At 41.0% G+C, this 26,026-nt stretch overlaps 1 long non-coding RNA gene across 1 annotated transcript in view; it reads left to right on the top strand.

The window, feature by feature from the left end:
* The first annotated feature begins 9,542 nt into the window (after window positions 1–9,542).
* LOC149447821 (uncharacterized) overlaps window positions 9,543–26,026 on the top strand; it is a 54,369-nt gene continuing 37,885 nt past the window's right edge. The window contains exons 1-2 of the long non-coding RNA XR_016305817.1: window positions 9,543–9,594; window positions 21,141–21,200. This is a non-coding gene — a long non-coding RNA (uncharacterized LOC149447821). The remainder of the gene's footprint in view (window positions 9,595–21,140; window positions 21,201–26,026) is intronic.

Below are 26,026 nucleotides of genomic sequence, written 5' to 3' on the forward strand. Positions count from 1 at the left end.
TTTAACAAATTTGTCACAGCAATAGTGACCCATGTGTCAGAATTAGCTATGGAATACTTGCACCCCTATTATGAACTTGGAGCAAGTGTTTCATGTACATCTATAACACCAAATTATTTCTTTATTGAATCACAACAATGTCTTCTTTACAAGATGGCTCTGGTTTTATTTACTTTTTTCTGTGGTGACAGAGTCACTTTTATAATGACTTTTCAAATTGCAGATGCTGTTATTTTAAAAAATTGTCCTCAAAATGCAAGTGTCACTTCCTCTATACATTGCTCTATACATCGCTTGTGAACAGAAATCCCCAGAAATCTAATTTCTTCTACATGTGCTTGGCTTTCTGTTTTTGTCAGACTGAAATATAAGTTAGAATTCAGGCATTGCCAGCTATAGAAGTTTTAAGTTTATGGAGAGATAAGTTCTAAGGCTCATCCATGTGGCTATAATGAAAGCAAGCCTTACTATTCAGTAATCTGTTTGAGAACAGGCTTGGTGAAACAGAACATTTTCTTCAGAACAGAGGTGGGTATAACCTAAGAAAAAAAAGTTTACTAAAATCTCTGGACTTTACCCAGAGGGAATTGTTTTATCAATAAAACTTGCACTTTTATCTTCTGTAAAAAAATTTCTGCTATAGGTAATTCTTTTTTATACATAAACATTATTTTTTTTTTTACTCTTTTATTGAATAAGCCTATTAGATTTTGGGCATAGGCCCATTAACATTGCTGCACTGATTCACACAGTGTTACTAAAGTCTATTTTTTTATTTTTTTTTTAATTAACCACTTGCCCTCCTGAGGATTTGCCCTTCCTAACCGGCCATTTTTTGCTTTACGGAGTATCCACATCCTTTTTTCCTATGATTTGGGCTTTTTATTCGGTGGTATTTGATCGCCTGTACTTTTTTTTTATTTTTTGCGCTATAAAAAAAAGACTGACAATTTTGAGAAAAAAAGCAATATTTTTTACTTTTTGCTATTAAAAAATGATTGAAAAAATTTTAAAAATCTAATTTCGCCATAAATTTAGGCCAAAATGTATTCTGCTACATGTCTTGCTAAAAATAATCCCAATACGTGTAAATTAAATGGTTTACGTGAAAGCTTTAGCATTTACAAATGGTGGTATAGATACTGGAATTTTTTAAAAATTATTTTTACTAGTAATGGCAGCAATCAGCAACTTATACCAGGACTGCGGTGTGCATTCTGACATTGGGGGAAACTGACTTGGTGTCACTGACATCAATACAGTGATCAGTGCTAAAAAAAAAGCACTGACACTGTAATAATGGCACTGGGCAGGAGGGGTTAACATGAGGGGTGATAAAAGGGTTAACTGTGTGCTGTGTTACTTGTGTCTGTGTGTGCTTCACTGTAATCAAACTGTTTTGGATGGCTGTGCTGTGCACAGCCATCGAAAGCAGTGTGCACGAGCTGACAGGGAGGAGAACTGTATTGTTTACCTACAGCTCTGTTCCCTGTCGGAGATGCTTGGCGATCACCGGGCACCAGTGAGTAATCACCGACTGGGACCTGGTGATTGGCAACACGGGTGGGGCACGTGCCGCCTACCCGTAAATGCAAAATCACATATATATACGTGATTTTGCGCATCCGTGCAGCTCTGTAGCAGTATATCTGCTATAGGGTGGTCAGGAAGCGGTTAAAATAACAAACATGTTATACTCACCTGCTTTGTGTAATGGTATTGCACAGACCTGCCCCGATCCTCCTCTTCTTGGGTCCCCTGATGCCAATCGTGGCTCCTCTTATTCTTCATGTGTCCCATAGCAAGCCGCTTGCTAAGGGGGCACACATTGCCTGCTCACTCTCAAGCTGTGTGTCTATGGAGCGCAACTCAGTGCAGCTCCATAGACACACACAGCGAGACTTAGCCCCCCCACACTTCCTCCTTATTGCACTTGATTTACAACAGTAGGAGCCAGTTAGCTCAATTTACTAAAGGTTACTGCATGCGATATGAAAATCATGTGACTAATTTTTCAGAAATACTGCATGTGATAAATAAAATAGTCAATTCAAAGTAAAAAATCGAATGTGAGATAAATACTGTACCTTTGTTAAAACAGTGAGATGAATACCACAAAAAAAAAATGGGATAAATCATTAAAGTTAATTCACTAAAAACATTCATTATTTATCACCTGGTGTTTGCTGGCAGTATTTTAGAAATGTAAAAAATAGATGGTTTTGTGAATGAAAGCACACTAAGAATGTTTTCATAGTTTCACAATATTGCTCTGTGCCTTCTGGTGCAGTGTTGGCCTGCAAAAAAAAATGTACAAAAAAAACGCCAAAATAACTCAAAATGTAAGCTCCAACTGTCGGAAAACATACAGTAAATATTTAACACATTCAGTAAATAACATGTTTTTTAGTGAATCGACTACTTTTGAGATAAATACCTCATGAGTTATTTTAACTCAAAAATGCATTTATCTCTTAGTGAATTGACCCCAATGGCTCCTGCTGCTGTGAGTCCCTGTGTGAAGAGGGGAGAAGAGATGGAGCCCTGTACAGCGCTGGATCTCTACTCCTCTCTCTTCCCCCTCACACAGGGAAGGGAGAGGACAGAGATGTATAAAAGATTTTTTTACCTCAATGCAAGACAATGCAGTGACACTATACTGCTAGGGTGACAGTATATAAAAAAAAACATTAATATAAAAAATAAAATAAAAATGGAAAAAAACTTTTTGAAATTATAATTTTTGGTTATAAACCAATTTGGGTTTTTTTTTTTTTTTTTTTTACTAAAAAGCTGAATACATTTTGGCCAAGATTTATGAAGAAAGATTATTTATTTGCAAAATTTTATAAGAAAAACACTTTTTTTTTCAAAATGTTTGGGCTTCTTCATTTATATGTTATTTTATTAAAAAAAATAAAAATCCCAATGGTGAATAAATACCACCAAAATAAAGTTTTATCTGTCTTAAAAAAAAAATGCTAAACAATTCATATGGGTACAGTGTTGCATGACTGCGCAATTGTCATTCAAAGTGTGATAGTGCTGAAAGCTAAAAACTGCCCTGGACAGGAAGGAGGTGAAAGTGTCCGTACTTGACGTAGTTAAGGCAAAAAATGTGTTCAGCTTTAATATCACTTTACAGCAAGTTTTTTTCACACATTAATGTAATACCAAATTAAGACCGCCATTCATTTTGAATGTCCCACATTGAACCCTTATCTGTGCTTGGGTGCTATTCAAAATAAATAGAAGTGCATCCCAATATACTCATGCATTAACGTGTAGTTTTACCAGTCACTGTGTGTAAATGTGGTCTTTTAGACCACACAGTGTGTTAAATGCATTTTACTTTCAGTTTTACATGCTACCTAAAATAACTCAATGACCTAAAAATACCAGTGTTTTCAACGTCTTTCTGTTCTTACTTGGATATTATTGATCCTGTAAATTCTCTCAAGTGTTATATATTGAATATGCAATCTAAATATGACTCAGATCTTAGTGACATGTACAAGTTTCTACTATGTTGCTAGTAAGTGATAGCAGATGGTGTCACATTTTAACCAAAGACTACTACACTAATTTCTATTTTATTGTTTCAAAATGAATCTTCTAGCAAGTTTATGCCAGTAAAACCATTAGCAACTAGACTAGAGTCTCAATGTGATGGTAATTCCATGGCAGTTCTCTAGACATAACAATACTTGCAGGGGCGGACTGACCATTCGGAAACTCGGGCACTGCCCAAGGGCCTGGGGTCAGTAGGGGGCCCCATAAGATGCCCCTGGTACCTTTTTCATAGGCTTTTTTGAGTTTGGGCAAGAACACAGGGGCCCCATGATCCCCTATTGCCCGGGGGCCCCATGAGTTGTCAGTCCGCCCCTGAATACTTGATAAACATTTCATGGTTACCTTACAAACCATAGTAACTATTCAATTACACTCCCACTGCTGAACCCATTACCCACCACAATCATTACATCATCCGTTCAGCTAAGCCTACAGGCTGCTAGCCCAGGTATTTAATAAAAAAGTGCGAATTAGGTGGCTTGCAGCTTAAAAGTGCCCAGCAGTGGAATGGCGCGTAAAGGAAAGGTGATCGTGACAGACAGGAAATTTCAGCTTTCCGATTTCTCCCATGCTAAACCTTGAGGCTGCTATTAGCAGAGATTTGACTAGTGAGTCTAGCTATAGCATAACACAATGTATCCTAAACCTGCCCTCTAATCCTAGCAGTAGTTTGCAGGTAAATGACTCTATGTACAGTTAAAGTGATTGCTGTATAAGAAATGGGATGTGGTTACATGTGTAGACATCAACAAAATATAAACTGCTGGTTGGGCTTCAGGCCAGGTTTGGGAAACATCGGCACAGAACAGTGGTCTCCAAACTGTGGCCCTGGGGCCAGATGTGGCCATTTTGCTTGCCTTTATCTGGCCCTTGAGGCATTATTCCTGCCACTGACACCAACAACGGGGCATAATTCCTGCCACTGATAACAAAATGTGGCATCATTTCGTCCACTGACAGCAAGGATGGGACATAATTTCTTCCACTGACAACAAAATAGGGCCACTATTCCTCCCACTGACACCAACTATTTCTCCCCCCAGTTACTAAAGATTGGCATTGTTTGCTCCCACTGGACACAGTTCAGTCCTCTTAAAGTCTGAAGAACAGTATACTGGACCTTTTTTTAGAAAGTTTGAAGACCCCTGGCAGAGAAACGCGTCAATACATGTAAATGATGGGGAAATGGACTTGGAATATGGATTTTTGTAGTCAGTGTATGCATTTTGTCCTTAACCGCTTCCCGACCGCCCTATAGAAGATATACTGTTACAGGGCGACAGGCGTACACAAAATCAAGTATATACAGTATACGTGATTTTGTATTTCCGGGTAGGGGGCATGCACCTTACCAGTGCTGTCATTCGCTGCCGCGGGTGCCGGACGGCGATTACCTGCCAGTGCCTGGTGATTACTGAACATCTCCAATGGGGAGGAGGGCTGCTTTGTTTACTAACAGTCCTCCTCCCTGTCAGCTCAGGCACACCAAAAGGTCAATTCATGAGGAAAAAAGGACATACATTTCATTTGGGTGCAGCATTGCATGACCACGCTTTTGTCAGTTAAAATAACGCAGCGCCATAACTCAAAAAATAGTCAAGAAGGGGGATAAATCCTCAGGAGGGCAAGTGGTTAAGCAATGCAGAAGTTCTGAAGAATGCCAGAACAATGTATATGGAGAAATTTGTCAGTTCAAATAAATGTGTAAGAAATCCCCCTGCCCTCAATATGTACCTAAATTACCACACGAAGCAGCTGACACCTAATCCTATACCTATAGGTAAAATAAATGTATAAACTAAAAAAGAAGTTGTGTAGCACTACATAAATAAATAAATGCAAACTACATATAATCCAATAATTTCAGCCAATGAAGGATCACTTATCGGTGTGCTGTGCATCCACACTGCATATATTGCATGACCAGAAGCAGTGATGCACCTGGATTGTTTTTTTCACATATTGGACTTTGTTGCAATTTTCACTTTTATTATTTTTTTAACAGTGTGGTTTTACACTTTTTTTGCACGGAGTGTATGCATATCCCTCAATAGGGATTCACAATATATACGTGTTATTATTTATTATTTAGATTTGTGTCCCAATATTGGGAATCACGGGTCACAAATTTGTGGTTGTATCCCAGTAAAGGGATTGGGTTTATATTTATATTCTTGAATATTTATCACTTGTTTATAGGTCACTAGTCTTGGTCCAGTCATAGGACCTCGTCTGTGTTTACTAAATTTTATTCACCATTATATGGATTATATGTAGTTTGCATTTATTTATTTATGTAGCGCTACACCACTTCTTTTTTAGTTTATAAATTTGTCAGTTCATCCCCAAAATCAATCATAAGTCAACCCTGGCAGTCATAGCTATCTTCAGACACCATCAAATATGCTTGTCAGTCCAATAGTTCATTAACAAAGGGTTAACCCTTTGAGGACCAAGGGACGTATTTGTCCCATGTTTTTAATTGCGTGTATCATCTGATTAAGAACTTAAAACTCTTTTTCTTTTTTTTTTTATTTGGTTTGAGTCAAAATATTAGTTCTTATCAACAAACAACAAATGGATCTAGCCTTTTGCCAATTATTTTATGAAATGGCTTAGTTACAGCAACTGAAGTGTATGAACTTTAAAAACAAAAAAATTGATTCTTTTGGCGTTACAAAATCTTACGGTCCTCAAAGGGTTAAAAAGGTTCTCATGCCATCAAACTGTCCTGTGATAATGACCTCCTAAATGAATAGGATCCCAGGCTTCATGGCATATTTTACCATACAAGTTAACAGGTGGTCACCTTTGAATCAAGCTGTTCCTTTCCACTGACCACTGATATTGGGACATTTTTCCTCCCGCTGACCACCAAAGCTGAGGCATTTGTTAATTACACTGATACCAGAGCATTTTTAATTATGCCTCTAAACCAAGGCCAATTTTCTTTGCATTGTTGTGCCCACGTTTTGCCACAGAAAAGGAGTCCCTCTTACTAAAGTTGAGAGATGTGTACACCAAAGAAAAAAGCAGACTGGTGCTTTGATAGCAAACAGAGTTGAAGAAGATAGGGCTGCTCTACTGAAGACCTTGAAAACATCATATTCTCAAAGATATATCAGTTCTGCACCATGAATAACACAGTAAAGTTGTACAGAATCATTGCCAAATCCCATTACTCATAAACAAGTATCTTTCACTGATCCTGCTGAGAGTATGGCTGAATCTAAGCAATGGATAACAAGCTTCTATCTTACACCCTGCTATAAAACGATGTGATACATTGAAACTGCTCTATGCATAAATAGTCACAAGGGTTGCATTGGCTTGTATTACTGGGGAGTTGTCCAGTCACTTCTACTATTCTGAATGCTAGAGTTTACTATCCATGACAATGAAGTTTGCTGTATGGATGCAAAACATTGTCATAGTTTTCTTGGCAAATGTAGATTCTGCAGATGTGTGACTAAGGGGAAATACTGTGCAATTTGTAGATTTGTCCAAGGCTTTTTTTCAGAATGTAGCAAGCGTTGTCACAACCTCATTTTTTGTTTGTGAGGCAACAGTACATAATGCAAACTAAATATGACATTCATGATCTAAGTAGCTAAGAAGCATAATTATGTTTCTTACTGACATTGCCTGATTAGACTTAACGACTTACTGCCTCCTGACATTGCAAATTACATTTAGCTATAGGCATTTTTTTTCATTGTGGATAGAGTAAGGAAAGGTTATAAACCCTGTCAGCTTTTTTGCCATTTGTGTTCCATTGGGGAGATTTCCCTTCATTTCCTGTCCCACAGCCAAAACAGGAAGTGAAAGGAAATTCCTCCAAACTAAGGGAATCCCTTGGAGCCCGACAGGTCACCATGCTGTGTTAGCATGAGGAAAGTACTGCCAATAATCTGCAAGTGTATTTACATGGTGATCAGCTGTGATTTGATACAGCTGATCATGTGGTAAACGGCTGCTGTGATTGGTAAGGGGTGTACAGGGTGCCCAATGGAACTGTAACTGAGGACAATCTTCCTGAACTATATACAAGTCTTTACACAAAAAAATCCTCTTCTTGGAGAGCTAGCCAGCATCTCCTGTTGTACCACCCCAGATTCTCCTAATCCAGCTGTTCTGAGGGTAATTCCTGAGCAGGGGGGCAGTTCCTGCCACTTTAAACTAAAACAGTCCTAGGTAGTCTCTAAACTGGTTTTCCACCAGAGTGCTCCTTCCCCTATCTGGCCCAGGGGGTGCAGGTCTACTCCTTCAGTCATTCTCTTGTGTTTGATGGTGGGTTGGTTGCTGCTACCAGGCCTTCTAGCTGGGCAGCTCCTTCCCTGCCTCACAGGTGGTCCTCTCTCAGGGGGCCAGTGAAGTGCCAAGCTTTCCTCCTTCCAAAGTCCTCTGCCTGTAGGTGGGGCCCTCTCCATGGCTCCTTTCTCCAGCCTCACTTCCTCTCCATCTTCCACCCAAACTCTCCTCCAACTCTCCTGCTGTGGAGAAGGCCAAGTTACTCTTAAAGGCTGTCCTGGCCACTTGCCAAGCCTCCTGTTAGGGATTGGCCAGGATCCTCTAAGAGTACAGACCAGCCACTCCTCACCTCCGCCCGCTGCTTCTATATCTTTCTCCAAAGTCATAGAGCAGGGAGAGATTCCAGAGAGCTGATCTGCAGAGCCTCTCAGCAATGACCCAAATTTAACCCACCTGGCTATCACACCCAGGCTGCTACTCAGCCTCTATCTAACAATTAAAGCAACAGCTCCTCCAAGCTGACTAGGAAGGGGCTACGTAAGATTAATATAGTATATATCATTGCTTGTTAAAATTCTGCTGGATTCAGTAATATAGTTTTTAAATATACCGTATGTATTTTTGAATATGGGAAGTAGGCTGAATGGGGGGTTTTCATCAGATTAAAAGTGATATTAAAGCTTTTTTAAAAAACACAAATATGTCATACTTACCTGTCTGTGCAATGGTTTTGCACCGAGCAGCCTCAACCCTCTTCTTCTCAGATCCCCCCACTGGCACTACTGGCTCCTCCCCCTTGACCAGTGCCCCCAATAGCAAGACACAAGATATAATTTACACTTGTTTGGATGTGGGCTTACTGTATATTTGTTGACAATGTTTGGGCTTGCTACTCTTGTCGATTCTACCATTTGACCAAAAGCCATCTCTTTGCTATTTTTCTTCTACTGGAGAATGTACAGTAATGTAGTGTTGTGAACCTCAAATCATCCCACATATGACACCTCAAAATGTTCCTTTCTGTATTTTATTTACCTGTTGGCCACATGCTATATTAGCAGTAGTGAGTTTATATTCTATTTTTGTACTGAAAATATCTGTAAATAAAGATTATATGAAAAATAAAACGACTGTTCTAGCCATTTATACTGCTTTGTGCTTTAGATAAAAAGAGAGAAGGAGAACAAAGAAAGTAGAACACATTGAGGGTGGTGAAATTATATGAGTCATATTTAGGTGTTATCTGGTTAATCTACAGATGTTAGTCTAGAGAGGCCAGTCTCATGAACTTGAATTTTTTTTTTATAGGTTACAGGATGGAAATATCAGAAAGGCGTTACGTTTGGCAATCATGTATTGTAGAGACAAACAGGAAATTCTATACAGCTGCCTTCTTAAGAAACAATGGAGCATCTCATACATTCCAGAATTGCATTGTTATAATTGTTCCCTTAAATCACAGCAATGAGGTTTTTCCATGTTTTCCACAATATTCAGGGCTGTTTTGTTCTAAAATAGATACAGTCAGCTTGCTAGAAGATTTTCTTCAAGACATCAGAATACACAGTTTCTCAGCTGCTTGTCTGGGAGTCAGTCCCTTCTTTGAGCCAAGTCACACTGGCAGAAACATGCCAGCAACAGGATCACTAAAGAACATTCACTTGTTCCTATGGCTTTGCTTGCTCACTGGCCGAAATGCTAAGTGAGGCAGAAGCAACAAAGTGACACCTTGCTGGCTTGACCAGCAAGTGACAGATTCCATAGGAGCAGGTGAGTACTATTTTGGTAATTCTGCTGATGGTGACTTGCTACCAGTGACATAATCATGAATGTGAGATTGACCTTGCTGGGCTAATAAAAAAGCACAAGTGTCTGAATGAGTGGAGGCATATACTGGTAATAAACGTTTGCCTAAGTCAATCCTGCATGTATCTGTAGCAGCCCCCACTAAGTGATTTTGGAATCCACTTATAACTATAGGGAGGTCCCCTGCAGTGGACACTTTGGTTATTGTATACAGTGAATGAACATACTCTCATTGTACCTTAAAGCAGTAATTGGCAAACACTCCTGTTCAGGTTCCATTAGGAAGATAAAAATGTGGGCGAGACTTGGACTTCTTCTGATGACCAGTGTACATGATACCATGTGATACCATTTGTACATCACCATACAATCTGGAATTGCAGGAGTTCAGTCTTTAAGGGTGATGTCATCCAGGAATTGCCCACTTTTGGAATAAGGTTTCATTACACAAGTATTAGTGCATTAGAAAGAACATTGCTTTCTTGCCATAGTTCCCTCCTAGAGGAGATGTGTGGTGTCAGAACAGTGGTAAAGAGAGTAGGGAGTAGTGACTAAGTCTTCAATCATAGCCCACCAACATGTACACATAGCTGTTATCACAGAATTATAACACATGTTTTACATGACATGGATACTTTTCACACCTAACATCAAGGTAAAGGGATGGCAATTCCATGGTATTATCCTAAATTTGAATTTTGTAAGATTATTATTAATCCTTAGAAATGGGTTAGCATATAGAAGTTTTGTAAGTTAATGACTTTCCCTATGGCTTAAACTGAATGGACAGAGATGGTAAAGTCATTGGTGAAAGCTGCTATAGTTTTTCTGCTGCCATGTCCATGCTGCTCCTCAGCCACTCCATTTGTTTAAAAGAGGCCCCATCACCAACTTCAAAAAGTTTCAGATAGCAGCACAGACAAATCAAGTATTTTGAATGCTTACTTTCAGCATTCTTCTTTCCTTAATTTATTTTTTTACTGAATTGCAATGTGCCTCTGAAGATGCTGGTAAATGTAACTTCTTCAGGAATAGCCCTCTCCGCTTCTGGGAGTGTCTGAATAATCTTTGCTGGCCCGGTTCCTCCTCTCCTCCCTACATAATGCTTTATGTAGCAACAGCGAAGTAGAGAAGATAAATACTATAAAGTGTCACTTAAGTGACAGCTCTATGTCTGCTGAGGCTACTGACATCACAACCAAGATGGCGGCACCCAGCAACAGTCTGAGGGATTTTGGATGTCTACACAAAGGAAGACCTTTACTGGTAAATTAACCAAACACATTAAATGTGTGTATAATCCTATGGAAACATTATTGCTGAAAGGAATGGTCTGGGAACTAACTAATTTGGGGGAGGTGGGCGATGTGTCCATTTGCAGGGCCATAATGTCTCTGAATATTTACCAGCCACAGCAATAAACTATTTTATAACATAACTGACCGGATACCCAAATACTACCCTACCCGTGCCCTCCGCTCCTCACAGGACCTCCTACTCTCTAGCTCCCTGGTCTCCTCCTCCCACGCCCAATTGCAGGACTTTTCTAGGACTTCCCCCATCCTCTGGAACTCCCTACCCCAATCCATCAGACTGTCACCCACCCTCCTCACCTTCAGGCACACCCTGAAAACCCTCCTCTTCAGGGAAGCCTACCCCAACCTCACCTAACACCTGACCTCACCTAACAACCTCCTCCACTCCTCCCACCACTCCATCCCCCACAGCCATCTCCTCCTGTATCACCTTCCCCTCCCTCCTAGATTGTAAGCTTGAAAGAGCAGGGCCCTCGAACCCCTCGTGTACTGTTTTGTTACTGTCTTGTCTCATGCTCTGTCCCCCTTGCTGAGTGCTGAGCATACCCTTTGGCGCTATATAAATACTGTATAATAATACTGTATAATAATAATAATTTTATGTTACTCACTTTCTTAAGGCTAATATCAGTAAGGGCTCATTCAAATGTGTTTTGATTATGAAGAATGAAGCAATGCTCAGTAACGCACCTATAGCATTTATGACATGTTTTCGTTGTGTTTTTAACAGATAAGGCCCTTTCACATGGGCGTTCTGTTTTTTTCATTAGTTCAGTCACGTTTTTTCCAGAAAAAACGGATCACTTCACATCAGTTTTTCATCAGTTTTTCATCAGTTCACATCAGTTTTTCATCCATTTTCATCTGTTTTCATCCGTTTACATCCGTTTTTGTCCACTTACATCCATTTTTGTTCGTTTACATCCATTTTTTGTCCGTTACAGGTTTTTTTAACAAAAGAAAAATAGGGTTTTCTTCCGTTATAAAAAACGGATGTTAACGGATGCGGACAGATGATCATCAGTTTACGTCCACTAGTCCATAGAAATCTATGGATGTCCGTTTTTCATCCATAAATGGACAGATGAAAAATGGACATACAGAACGCCCATGTGAAACTGACCAAAAGGTATGGTTGATCCATCAGCAACACCAATCAAAATATGTCAAAAAAGAAATCAAATGTATGGCACTTTTAAGGTGCTTTCTCACCCTCAGGAAAAATTACTTGTTTACAGCTTTACATACAGTCATGGCCGAAATTGTTGGCACCCTTGATATTTCTCCAGGAAATCATGTATTTCTCACGAAACGTATTGCATTAACACATGTTTTGCTATACACATGTTTATTCCCTTTGTGTGTATTGGGACAAAACAAAAAAAGGGAGGAAAGAAAGCAAATTCGACATAATGTCACACAAACCTCCAAAAATGGGCTGGACAAAAGTATTGGCACCCTTTCACAACTGCGGATAAATAAGAATGTTACAAGCATGTGATGCTCCTGTAAACTCACCTGGGGCAAGTAACAGGTGTGGGCAATATAGAAATCACACCTGAAAGCAGATAAAAAGGAGAGACGTTCACTTAACCTTTGCATTGTGTGTCTGTCTGTGCCACACTAAGCATGGACAACAGAAAGAGGAGACGAGAACTGTCTGAGGACCTGAGAACCAAAATTGTGGCAAAATATCAACAATCTCAAGGTTACAAGTCCATCTCCAGAGAACTAGATTTGCCTTTGTCCACAGTGCGCAACATTATCAAGAAGTTTGCAACCCATGGCACTGTAGCTAATCTCCCTGGTCGTGGACGGATGAGGAAAATTGATGAAAGATTGCAACGCAGAATAGTCCGGATGGTGGATAAGCAGCCCCAAACATGTTCCAAAGACATTCAAGCTGTCCTGCAGGCTCAGGGAGCATCAGTGTCAGCGCGAACTATCCGTCGACATTTAAATGAAATGAAACGCTATGGCAGGAGACCCAGGAGGACCCCACTGCTGACACAGAGACATAAAAAAGCAAGACTACAGTTTGCCAAAATGTACTTGAGTAAGCCAAAAGCCTTCTGGGAAAACGTCTTGTGGACAGATGAGACCAAGATAGAGCTTTTCGGTAAAGCACATCATTCTACTGTTTACCGAAAACGGAATGAGGCCTACAAAGAACAAAACACAGTACCTACGGTAAAATATGGTGGAGGTTCAATGATGTTTTGGGGTTGTTTTGCTGCCTCTGGCACTGGGTGCCTTGACTGTGTGCAAGGCATCATGAAATCTGAGGATTACCAAAGGATTTTGGGTCGCACTGTAGGGCCCAGTGTCAGAAAGCTGGGTTTGCGTCCAAGATCCTGGGTCTTCCAGCAGGACAATGACCCCAAACATACGTCAAAAAGCACTCAGAAATGGATGGCAAAGAAGCGCTGGAGAGTTCTGAAGTGGCCAGCAATGAGCCCAGATCTAAATCCCATTGAACACCTGTGGAGAGATCTTAAAATTGCTGTTGGGAAAAGGTGTCCTTCCAATAAGAGAGACCTGGAGCTGTTTGCAAAGGAAGAGTGGTCCAAAATTCCGGGTGAGAGGTGTCAGAAGCTTATTGATGGTTATAGGAAGCGACTGATTTCAGTTATGTTTTCCAAAGGGTGTGCAACCAAATATTAAGTTAAGGGTGCCAATACTTTTGTCCAGCCCATTTTTGGGGTTTTGTGTGACATTATGTCATATTTGCTTTTCTGCCTCTGTTTTATATTTGTTCCAATACATACAAAGGGAATAAACATGTGTATAGCAAAACATGTGTTAATGCAATACCTTTTTTGTGTGAAATACTTGATTTTCAGGAAAAATATCAAGGGTGCCAACAATTTCGGCCATGACTGTAAAATGCATCAAGTTTTATTACAAAATGTTAAAACCAGGGAATGCACCCATAAAAGCAATAAATGTATGATATCACAAAACGTTCAGTACAGTGAGCCCCAACACACCTTCCTGAATCAAAAAATTCTGTGTAACATGCAATAATGATAGTATGTTAGAATAGATGATACAGGATGAAGGTGTCATCTTCAGACACGGTTCACCGGATGGACTTCTTCAGGGATTCACCGTTGATGTAAAGCATATACTGTAATTTATATAGATAATCATGTTTAGCTTCATATAGCAACATGTATTTTATATTAACAATCAAGTTAGAAAATACAGAATACATAGACTTTACCCTTACTGACGATCATCTCAACATTGCACAACCGTATAGGGAGTTGCGTTTATAAAGCATTGAAAAGGCTTTGAGAATGGTTGATAAATGCCCATAAAAAAGTGTTCTTTTTCTAGCGAAAAGTACTTAAAGGGGAAATGATGTAGAAGAAAATGATCTATCTTGAGGCGGGGGTTAGGTCATGGAGTGATAGTAAACACCCTCCTCCTCCATCCTGCGCTCCCTCACCCACATCTTCAATCTCTACCTCTCTACTGGCACATTCCCCTCCCCCCTAAAGCTCGCCCACATCACTCCCATACTCAAAAAACCCGTCCCTGGACCCCAATGACCTGAACAACCTCAGACCCATTTCCCTGCTGCCATTCACTTCCAAGCTCCTTGAGCACTTAGTTTACAATCGCCTAAGCGCCCACCTCACCGACAACAACCTCCTCGATTTCCTACAATCCGGCTTCTGCCCCCAACATTCCACCGAAACCGCCCTCCTCAAAATCACTAACGACCTGCTATCCGCCAAAGCTAATGGACACTACTCTGTCCTCTTACTCCTCGACCTCTCCACGGCCTTTGACACAGTTGACCACCCCCTCCTCCTTAACAAATTACACTCCCTTGGCATCAGAGACTCCGCTCTCTCCTGGCTCTCCTCCTATCTATCCCAACGCTCCTTCAGTATTACCTATAACGCTGCCACCTCCCCATCTCTCCCCCTCTCTGTTGGGGTCCCCCAAGGCTCTGTCCTCGGGCCCCTTCTCTTCTCCATCTACACCTCCTCCCTCGGCAAACTGATACACTCCCATGGCTTCAACTATCACCTCTACGCCAATGACACACAAATTTACCTCTCCACCCCTCACCTCACCCCTTCATTCTCCGCCCGTATCATCCACCTACTGAACGACATATCGGACTGGATGTCGCTCCACTTCCTCAAACTGAACCTTTCCAAAACCAAACTCTAATTTTCCCCCCTTCCCTCACCCCCCCTCTCCATCACGACCAACAACACTACCATCAGTCCCACCACGCAAGCCAAGGTCCTAGGTGTCATCCTAGACTCTAACCTGTCCTTCCAAGCCCATGCCCAATCGCTGACTACCGCATGCAGGTTCCACCTCCGCAACATCTATAAAATACGCTCGTTCCTAACCCCAGACACTACTAAACAACTCGTTCACTCCCTTATTATCTCACGCCTGGACTACTGTAACTCCCTTCTCACCGGCCTACCCCAAAACAAGCTAACCCCGCTCCAGTCTATCCTGAACTCAGCGGCCAGACTCATCCACCTTACCAGCCGATCCACTTCTGCCACCCCCCTCTGTCATTCCCTCCACTGGCTCCCGATTGCCCAACGCATCAAATTCAAACTACTAACACTGACATACAAGGCCATTCATGGCGCTGCCCCAGGCTACCTCACCGACCTGATACCCAAATACCACCCTACCCGTAATCTTCGCTCCTCGCAAGACCTCCTACTCTCTAGCTCCTTGGTCTCTGGAACTCACTTCCCCAATCCATCAGATTGTCCCCTACCCTCCTCACCTTTAGGCGCACCCTGAAAACCCATCTCTTCAGGGAAGCCTACCCCACCCTCACCTAACAGCCGATCCCCTCCACTCCTCACTCCATTCCATCCCCCACAGCCATCTCCTCCTGTACCACCATCCCCTCCCTCCTAGACTGTAAGCTCGAAAGGGCAGGGCCCTCTAACCCTCGTGTATTGTTTTTCTACTGTATTGTCTCATGTCTTGCCCCCCATTCTAATGTACAGCGCTGAGCAAACCCTTTGCCGCTATATAAATACTCTATTATAATAATAATAATTTTTGTGATTTCTCTGCAAAATAGATTCATATACTTTGATCTCTTTGATACTTGGCTTGGTCCAGTCCAACTTTTCTGAAACAAAAAGCTTTGTCACTGACAATAATGCTTAATGTCTCTGTTCCTACCTGGCACTGTCAGTATTACTGGCTGGTTGATGCTTTTGACTGCACACAAGTGGTGTTACCACGTCTGCTCTGTACAAAGTGTCTGGATCTGCTCTGTCCTAGTTCGCTATTATTTCCCAGTGCATTCTGGGATACTGCAATCTCCATGGCCTCTCCACCAGTGCCCATTAAACACTTTATAAATGCTTCACTAACATGACATGAATGCTATAGGTCCTGTTAAGGTGTGGTTGCAGAGCATTACCATTGAAATCAATAGAGGTGACTTACAAGCATCAATGCCTTATGAAAGCAACATGCTTCCTAATTTGTAGGACAACACAACACAATGCTACTACTCCTGTGTGTACAGCATTGTGTGGTGCTCATTGTTATATTCATAACAGGCATTGGAGGGCTTTTATTAGGCTTTAAAAATGTTGAATAAATTAAGCATAAAACCACAGGGTATTGACACATATGTGAATGAGCCCGAGATAATTGTCTAATTTTCTCGATCCCTTTCCCTGCACCATCCCCAGTGTGAAAGATAGTCGGAAACCAGTGTTTTATATTTCTATCAGTGATAAAATGTAAAGTGCGCATAAAAGTCTTCTGTAAATGCCAAGAACATTCTCTACATTATTGCTCAGTGTTCATGATGAAACGAGGTGTGCCCTTTAACCAGAATATCTGCTTTTTTAAACAGAACAAATGCATTTGTCTCTCTGTACATCACTTCGACTGGTGTCACAGTTCCAGTTCAAGGACAGTACACTCTTCCAGATACTTCCTTTATGTCCTGTAACTGACAGCTGGAAATAAACTGAGGTCAGGAGCTAACATCTCCACTATCTGCCTGATAGGTGGTGTCATGAAATTGCCATAATAAAAACTAAAACTTTTGTTATACAGTGATTTATACCATGAATATATTTTAAGGTTTTATTTTTTTTTTTAAATAAAAAGCATTAATATTTCTTTGTATCCACATTCCAATATTTTTATAGGTTATAAAAGCAGTTATTGACATCCTATCACCTTGCAAAAAAAAACAAAAAAACTTACCTGTCCTGTAGAATATCCTGTTCCTTATTCTCAGTGCAATTGATGCCAAGGTATTTGGTCATGTGATTTTAACTATAGAGGGCAGTAGAAGTCAAGCAGAGTTAAGAGGTCACTAGTAAGAGAAGTAGAGTGCAGGGGTCAGGAGTAAGTAATGCAGAGTGCAAAGGTAAGTAGCATATAATGTACAGTACAAGAGTCAGTGGTATGTAACACACAATGCAGAGGTTAGCGTTACCTAACATACAGTTGTAAAAACAAAAAACACTAATTCCCCCCTACACACCCTCTTTCAGTACAAACATCTCCCCTCCAAGCTAAAATCGACCTTAGATGCAGTGACATCTGGCACAGTAAAGGAAGTTGTCCCATGTCTCCTCTTGTCTGTGTCATATGACCTGGCGGCTGTGCTGGCTGACCCCTTCCATGGCCTTAATTGATGGGTAGATCATGATCCATCTGATGCTGACCCCTGGTCTACACATTGTATGCATAGATGTTCCACTGCATTTTTTTTTATTTATATTACCTTCTTTATTAGCACACAGTATTACAGTATAACCTTTGTTCTGGATGGAATTCATTATTATTTTACATGTTTGCTATCCCTTATTTTTCTTAAACACACAATTGACAATTGAAAGAGTTTCCTGAAACAGGACTACTCTTAGAAAGCTCTGCAGGCCTCTCCCCCAGTGTTCTCTCTTAAAATAACCTCCATTGTGGCTACTTCTCTCCCTATCTGTGCAGACAGGCACTTTAATGTCACACGACAAACTTGAACCCTATCCAAACAGTAAGATAGAAAAGTGAACAGCTGAGGTTACATGACAGAGTAAAGAAATTCCCAAAACATTCCTGACTAAAAACCCTATGCCGACAGTCTGCAGTGATTAAGCCTCTTAAAAAAAAATATTTGAGATAATTTATGTTATTTATGCTCTCATGGCAAAGGCTACAAATGGTGCTTCGGTTAGCCATGAGATGCATGCAACATGGCTCTTGACATTCCTGTATGGCAGATGGAAACAAGCTGTTTCATTGCAGATGCTGACACACAACATATGGAAAAACACCATTATCACTTTAATGTATAACACCTCTCAAGAACGGTTTGTGAAAACAGATACTATTTAATATACTGTATGTTTTGTTTGCATCACCGATTTTTTATTTATATATCAGTTCCATTATGGAGCAAAAATATATATTGACAATGAAGTTCCAGACAGTGCCATGATAGACAGGCAGGTAGATAGAGTAAAGATTTAGCATCAAGGGTAGTACTTCATGGCCAACTTGTGTTTTAGGGCTTTTCCATACACTTTTATTCAAAAGAAAGCTCCTTTACATCTTGTGTCCCAGACAGGGGTTCAGCATTGCAAAGCAACTTTGTTCTACTCAGATCCAGTCTTTCTTCACGGAGACTACAATAACTCAGCCTCCTGGCTATTCGGACTACTTAGTCCTCAGCCTGCTTTTACAGAGACTTTCACCACTCAGGTATCAGCCTGGTCAGATTGCTTGTCCTTACCACCAGACAATCCAGTATACTAGTGTGTCTGTATCTGATTCTGCCTCTTGCAGAATGACTGGTGAAGGAGGAGACCTGCCTAGCTACACAAGTTCCCTATTGTGGGTCCACACACACACACCTGTCTTAACTGTGTTGTACACCTAATCCAGCACCCCTTTCATTGCTGAACCTGGGGATTCAAACGCACCAGTCATAACCAACCTGTCTTAGCTCTACTATGTATACCCAATGAGAGTAACTCTTGCCCTTTTATACAGGACACCTGTGCCACCTAACACCCTTATGGGCACACTCTTGCCTGATCCATCCCAGAAAAAATCAGCCTGCCTCCTACAACACTTACTGTGTATGGCTTCCCTCCCGAATTGTTTTTCATGTGACGCCTCTAGTGCCACTGCCTTTATGGTCTCCAGAGAGGAACGATACAGAATGCCTCCGAAGGTCCCTTTTGCACTGGCCCACTGTTACTCTGCCATGATATCCAAGAGACATTTTAAAGACTTCCAACTGGTATGTTTCCAAGACCAATGTCTGACAGTTTTAACTTTGATCATACCAACAGGTTGTTTTTTTCCACCTGTTGTTTCCACCTGGTAGGATGCACGTTAGGCAGTTTCTTTGACTGCACAACTAGGTGTGATATACAGCCCCAGATGCCCACACACACACACACATACAGGGAATATGCATGTTATGCATGTTTTTGGAAGCCGACAGAGGAGGATAATATAAAATAGCGTCTCTATCTCTCTCCCCCTCCCTCCATTACAAGGGGATGCCAGTTAGGCCCTTGGTATTTAGCTGTCTGGCACTTTCCCTGGGGGAAATTTTGGTGTGGTTGGTGGTCCCCAGGTTCCTGATTAGAGTACTAATAATAGTTTAATAAGGTTTTACAGAACCTGAAGATGTGGGATACTTGGGACCCATGAAACGCGTTGTGACTAAAATGGACTCCCCCCCGACAGGGACATTTCTGAGCCATGCACTATTCATCATCATGTATTCACTATTGAAATAAATGAGTCAAGTGGTATATATTAGGGTGGGAAGAACAACAATTAGCTGTGAAACAAATTTGTATAAAGTTCTTCATGTACTATATGTTTTGTGTACAAAGGAAGGCCATGCTATGTGGAAACATGTCATACCCTTATATGTTTAACTTTACATGCTTTTTATCCAAATTGAGTAAGTGAATGTAATTTTAATATAGGTCTGGATGTTGGTGCCTATCCTGGCAATCCTGGCTATATACAGTATATCTATATAAAACTGGCAATCAGGTTTTTATATAGATCTATACTTGAGATCCTTTCTGGCATGATTTGTTAATCTCCACATTCACCTTTTAACATGTCTCCTTGCTCTTTGTGGGCTTTATCAGGTTTACCAGATAATTCACTTCTAAGTCGGTGTCAAGGTCCTACCTTTTCCCTGTGGTTATGTTACTTCATGTGCTGGTGTCCATCTTGGATTCTGCTGTGCATGATGGGAGCCCTTTTATGCCTTCAGGTTTCTGTGGTCCATCCTCCAGAGGGGTGTGGCTGATGACATATAAGCCTGTGGCCCGCACATGCTCTTTGCACTTGTGTCTTGTGTCTTTGTGTTGCTGTTACTCTGTTCTGACTCTCGTGACTCTCCTGGTATCTGATTCGGCTTGTCTTGACTATTCTTTGTATTCTCCTTTGATCTGACCCTCTGTTGCTGAACCCGGCTCGTGACCTGTGATTCTCGTCTGCTGTCCTGTACTGTTCTGTCCTGTTGTTGTTGACCCCGGCTTGTCTGACTACTCTTTTGTCTCTTCCACCAGCTACACGCCATTGGCGGCGGCCATTACCGCAGCTGAGGTGTCTCGGGGGCCGCGACCTGGTTCCTGGCTGCGTCAAGTCCATCCCCACCATCAGGGGCCCTGGTGAAGGGCAGCCTGGGACTTAGACTCCGCGCCCTGAGGGACTTCGGTCTGTGGGTGGTGGTTGTCGTCAGCCAGTGCGTTACATTGTTAGGCCTGCCTGTCCGTTCCTCAGCTCCTGCCCTGACAGTCGGTAACCCTGATTTCTACACTCACATCTGAGCACTCTGACACTTTCGCCAATACTTCTTTGCTTTCCAATAACGACTTTCTAATCTGTGCCTGTGCTATGGAGAGGCTTTCTGCTACTTCATGGTTTTTTGTCCCCTCTGTCTTGTGGGAGGTATCTTCTGATGCAGCCTTGACCTTCAGCTGGTCAGCAACACCTCAGACCTCAAAAGCAGAAATATCTTCCAATGTTCTCTCTTGCTCCTCTTCTCATCCCTTTCAGAGGAAAGGGGTGAAGACCACAAACAAAACAGCTGCAACATAGGGGTGGGAAGGTCGGAAGCCCTGTTACTCCTGATGTCCAGTGCTGACTGACATGTTTAACTTGTAGTTTCTTTTGTTTTAACAGGTACAGCTCTTGCAAAGACCATTTATCCAGAATATGTGACCTTCACACAGGCAACTACAGGTAAGTGGTAAGTATGCAAATTAATCCTAACTGTCAAAATTCTTTGAAGCTCCTGGGTCTGCAATGGTCCCACAGGTGTGAGTGTGTGGGGGGGATTCTTTTAACCCACCCACTTTCAATCTGCTACAGTCAACAGCACTAACCTCGTGTTCTGGGCAGATTTTGCTCTTTCACAGCACTAAGCGTTGACATGTCACTCTCTGTATCACTGTTGCCAAATTACATTTACATTAGTCTACTGACTGACTCTGTTTGGGCACATGTTGGGCTGACCCAGGTGAAATCTCCTTCAGGCAAAGAATTCTGTCTTCCATTTTAGAAATGTTCTTTTTTGAGCACCCCATATTGCAGACACACTGCTTACTAGGTACACAGCAACTTGCACGGGTCCAGCAAACTGTTGGTGCTATATAAATCCTGTATAATAATAATAATAATGATAATAAATGTCACTCCAAGGACTGCTCTCTCTTTAACGTTTGAAGGCACAGAACACTTGCTATACACAATGTGCCATTTTAGTAAATGGTATCTTAGCACAGGGAGTACAGTTCATCCTTGAAGGACTTCTTTAGCAGGGATCAGCAGATGCCAGGTTTGCCCTTTGCATATCCACATCATTTGTAAAGATTTAGCTTCAGGGTAAGAACTTCAAAGACTCCACTTTCCCAATTGCGCTTAAATATTTCTTGACCACTTTTATTTAAAAGAAAGTTCCTTTACATATGATTTCCCAGGCAGGGGTTTAGCGTAAAATATTTTTAATAAAGAAATAAAACAGATGTCTACTCACAAACAGCACATGATATCAGGCTCATCAATATCCACAGTGACCTGCAAACACTGGTCCAATGGAACAATCCAAGCGTAGCGAGGACACTTCAAATGACTGACATGTTTCGATGTAAGGTACCCTCTTCTTCAGAGCCAACTCTGATAGCTCCCCTTGAAATATGGCAGCCATTGCAAGTGTGTTCTTTTTGGGCTTCCTAAGTCCTCAGGGGGCTGCAAAGTCATGCCTAGATTTAAGTTGCTGAAGACCTAAGGTCTTCCATTGCTGGTACATCCACCTCTAGAACAGAAGGTTGTTTATTTTGCTTCTAAAGCTTCAGAATATAAATGGGTCTAGCAAAGGCTTGAATTACCATAAGGCGCTGTAGCCCTATAGGCAACAAAAGTAAGAAGATTACTTTTTCCTGTATTCCCATCATCAATAAAAATACAGTCATCTGATACAAACTTATTTATACCTTGTTGCAATATTCCAAGCCAGAATAGGACCAGTAAATCAAGAAAATGTTCTGATTAAAAAGATTATTAGAGTATGAGAATTTTATATTGTTCAACAAATGTGTCTACAGGCTCCATTGATATAAATCTTGCCCTGAGTCAAAACAAACTGGTAGTACCTAGCGTTTGTGACAACAACTGGTCACCTAAAAGATTGGCAATTTTTAATGAATAGCTTAGAAATAGTTAAGCAGTGTCCTACTATTACCACTGCACACTACGACCTGCAAGGAACTGGCACCCTATGTGCCAAAGAGTAAATGTGCATATTGGCTGAAAAATGGATCTTCTGAGTATTATTATTATTATTATTTATTATTTCAGGTACTTATATAGTGCCGTCAATTTGCGCAGCGCTTTACATATATATATTGTACATTCACATCAGTCCCTAACCCTCAAGGGGTTTACAATCTAAGGTCCCTAACTTCCATTCATACATACACATATTAGGGCCAATTTTAGACAGGATCCAATTAACCTACCAGCATGTCTTTGGAGTGTGGGAGATAACCGGAGTACCCGGAGGAAACCCACGCAGGCACAGGGAGAATTTGCAAACTCCGGGTAGGTGGTGCCATAGTTGGAATTTGAACCAACGACCCTAGTACTGCCAGGCGGAAGTGCTAACCATTTAGCCATTGTGTCCCTTTAAATTTAGCAGTGTGCATGAAACAATAGCTAGATATTTAGCTGATGAAAACAAGTCTGGAAAGCTTTGAACTGTAGCTGTGTTAAATAAAATTCACATTCAATCAACTAAAGCTATTGTGTGTCAGCATGCAGAGTGAAAATTATATTTTGGGCTGTATTGTTCAAACCACAGTTGTAACAGCTGGTCTTGATAAGGTAAAACAAAGCAGCCTTCTGATAAACGGAAAGTTAGGGCTGTTAAATACGATAAACCAGTCAAAGATATTCCAACAATTGCTTGAGTCTAGTCCATAAAATTTGCAATGCTCTCTTTGCATCAGCTTAAAAATATTATTTAAAAACAGACGCAAAGAGCTTGTCTGTTTTGTTCCCTTAATCTGTCAAGTGAATGGTATCTATGTATTAACATTTTTACGAGGGATGTAACTAAAAATTATGGCACCCATAGCTAAATTTTAATTGGGCTTCCTGACTAATTATATCTGCAGCAGTTGGAAGTGTCATCTGTTACAATATGTGTGATGAGGAGAGAGGAGAGAGGAGAGAGAGGTGTTCTGTAGTCCTAGCACACTTCCTGACTTAAGGTAACACTGATAAATACAATAAAGTGAATGTCGCCTGTCACCCTAAGACAGGCGTTACTAGCAGGATCTCCAGGTACAAAAAAAAAAAAGCAAGGAAAAAACTAACCCTTGTGTAACCAGAAGTCATTGATGCCTAGATGAACAGACCAAATTTAGCAATGTTGGTATGCACTGGTTTCCTTTATAACAATTCTAAGGCTAATTTCACAACTATAAAATGTTTACAATGTTTTTTAGAGGACATAAAAGGCTTATAAAGGTGTAAAATTTTAATCAATTTCCTGTTCAAATTTCTTATTATTTTAGGCTGACAAATGGACAAAATTTTGTTTAGCACTTCAGCCTAGCAGCACTATGATCAATGGTTCAAATCCCAACCACGGCACTACCTGCATAGAGTTTGCATGTTCTCACTGTGCCTGTGTGGGTTTCCTCCGGGTATTTTCCAGTTTCCTCTCACACTCCAAAGACATGCTGGTAGGTTAATTGGCTCCTGTCTAAATTGGCCCTAGTATGTGTATGTATGAATGTGAGTTAGGGACCTTAGATTGTACGCTCATTGAGGGTTGATTGACTGATATGAATGTACAATATATGCAAAAGCGCTATGTCAATCAACGGGGCTATATATGTACCTGTAATAAATATTTTTTTAATTTCTAAAAAATATATTTTTAAGCTATATACTGTTTTTAAAAAAAAAAAAGAATTTCACATATCCAGTGTTTCTAGAGAGAAACACAGCAACAGTTGTCACTGATGTGGCTTTGTTTATAAACAAAGCCACATGATTACCATATTATAGCTGCCATGTTTATCACATGATGGAGAACTACATTGATTGCTTCCTTGTCATTAGTAAAGACTTGTAATTGTCAATGAAAGTTGAGTCAGAAGCACACAGAGCTGGTAGCTCCTGCCTGTAAATAAGAACATCGATTTAAAGTGGAGTTCCAGTCAGTTTTGTGTTTATTAAAAGTCAGCAGATATAAAAACTGTAGCTGCTGACTTTTAATAAACACACACTCACCTGTCCCAGGGTCTAGCAACGTGCTCACCCAGGCAGTCCCTTCTCTGCCTCTTCTCTCCCCAGTTTCGGCATCACAACTGTTGGCACCAGGCTGTGACAGCTTACAGCTTCACAGCAGGGTGCCCACTGCGCATGCGCGAGTCGCGCTGCACATTCTCATTGGTCCAGCAGTCTTCTGGAACCTGTGAGTGTTCCCAGGAGACTATGGGAGGAAGGAGGGGTCTGAACCACTGGCGCACTTCGCCGCTGTGAACTGAGCCGGAAGTGGGAGTGGGTACCTGTCAGAAACAGGTATTCGCTCCCCCATCCCCACCAAACGTTGCCAAATATGGCCGTGGAGGGGGGAGGAGGCACATAAGTGGAGCTTCCGCTTTTGAGTGGAACTCCGCTTTAGCATTCCCTCTGTAGGAGGTACTGTGCACGAGAACAAGAAAATGACTGCACAGTTTGCAGACATGAAGTATTTAAATGAACCATAAAGCTTACCCTGGCTCATAACACCCTTAATCCCTAATGGAAATGCAGCTATTAAATAGAGTGGGGAAGGGATAGGACCTCTCTTAGGCTTCTACTACTGTATGCCTGCCACAAAAAAGTGGTGGGAAATTTCACCAACATACAGACAGTAATAATAGCCCACCAGTTTTAATACTTCCCCTCTCTGTTCAAAAAGAAAAACAAAGCTTTAGCTGCCATTCCACTTTAATTCTTGACCCTAATCCTATCCTTATCTTAACCTCTAGGATAACCATTTCCAGTCTATACTTGCCTTGTAGATGCCCCACGTACCAGCATGATTCCATATGAACATCTACTCCAGGATCAACATGCACCAAGCTGTGGGTACCGAGATCACCTGATTTAAGAAAAAACACATATATTGCCTGATATATATTAATCTGACAGTGGTAAACGACACTTCCCTCCCTTCCTCCTCCTCCAGGTCTTACTATCGCTTGACACTATGGGGGTGGGATATAGTATGCTGATTGATTTACATTCACTAAGAAACTCACAAAAAAGCTTAGTTTTATTATAGATTAGTATTAAATATATCAAATATAATTGCTTATACCTGTCAAGTGAAAAAAAGCCTTGGATACAGATGTCATCTGTACAAAATGAAAGCTAGTGTCAAGCTAGCATGTCAGCCTACACCATATTGGGGCACATGAAATACACATCTGATGCTCAATAAAGATGTATAGGGAGCTTTGGATACTTATAATTTCATTTGAATTGCTCTTCTGAAACTTTTTTTTAATTAT

This window comes from Staurois parvus, unplaced genomic scaffold, assembly GCF_062004578.1.
Source record: "Staurois parvus isolate SC_StPar_1 unplaced genomic scaffold, SC_StPar_1.0 ptg000668l, whole genome shotgun sequence".
NCBI classification, from domain to species: Eukaryota; Metazoa; Chordata; class Amphibia; order Anura; family Ranidae; genus Staurois; species Staurois parvus.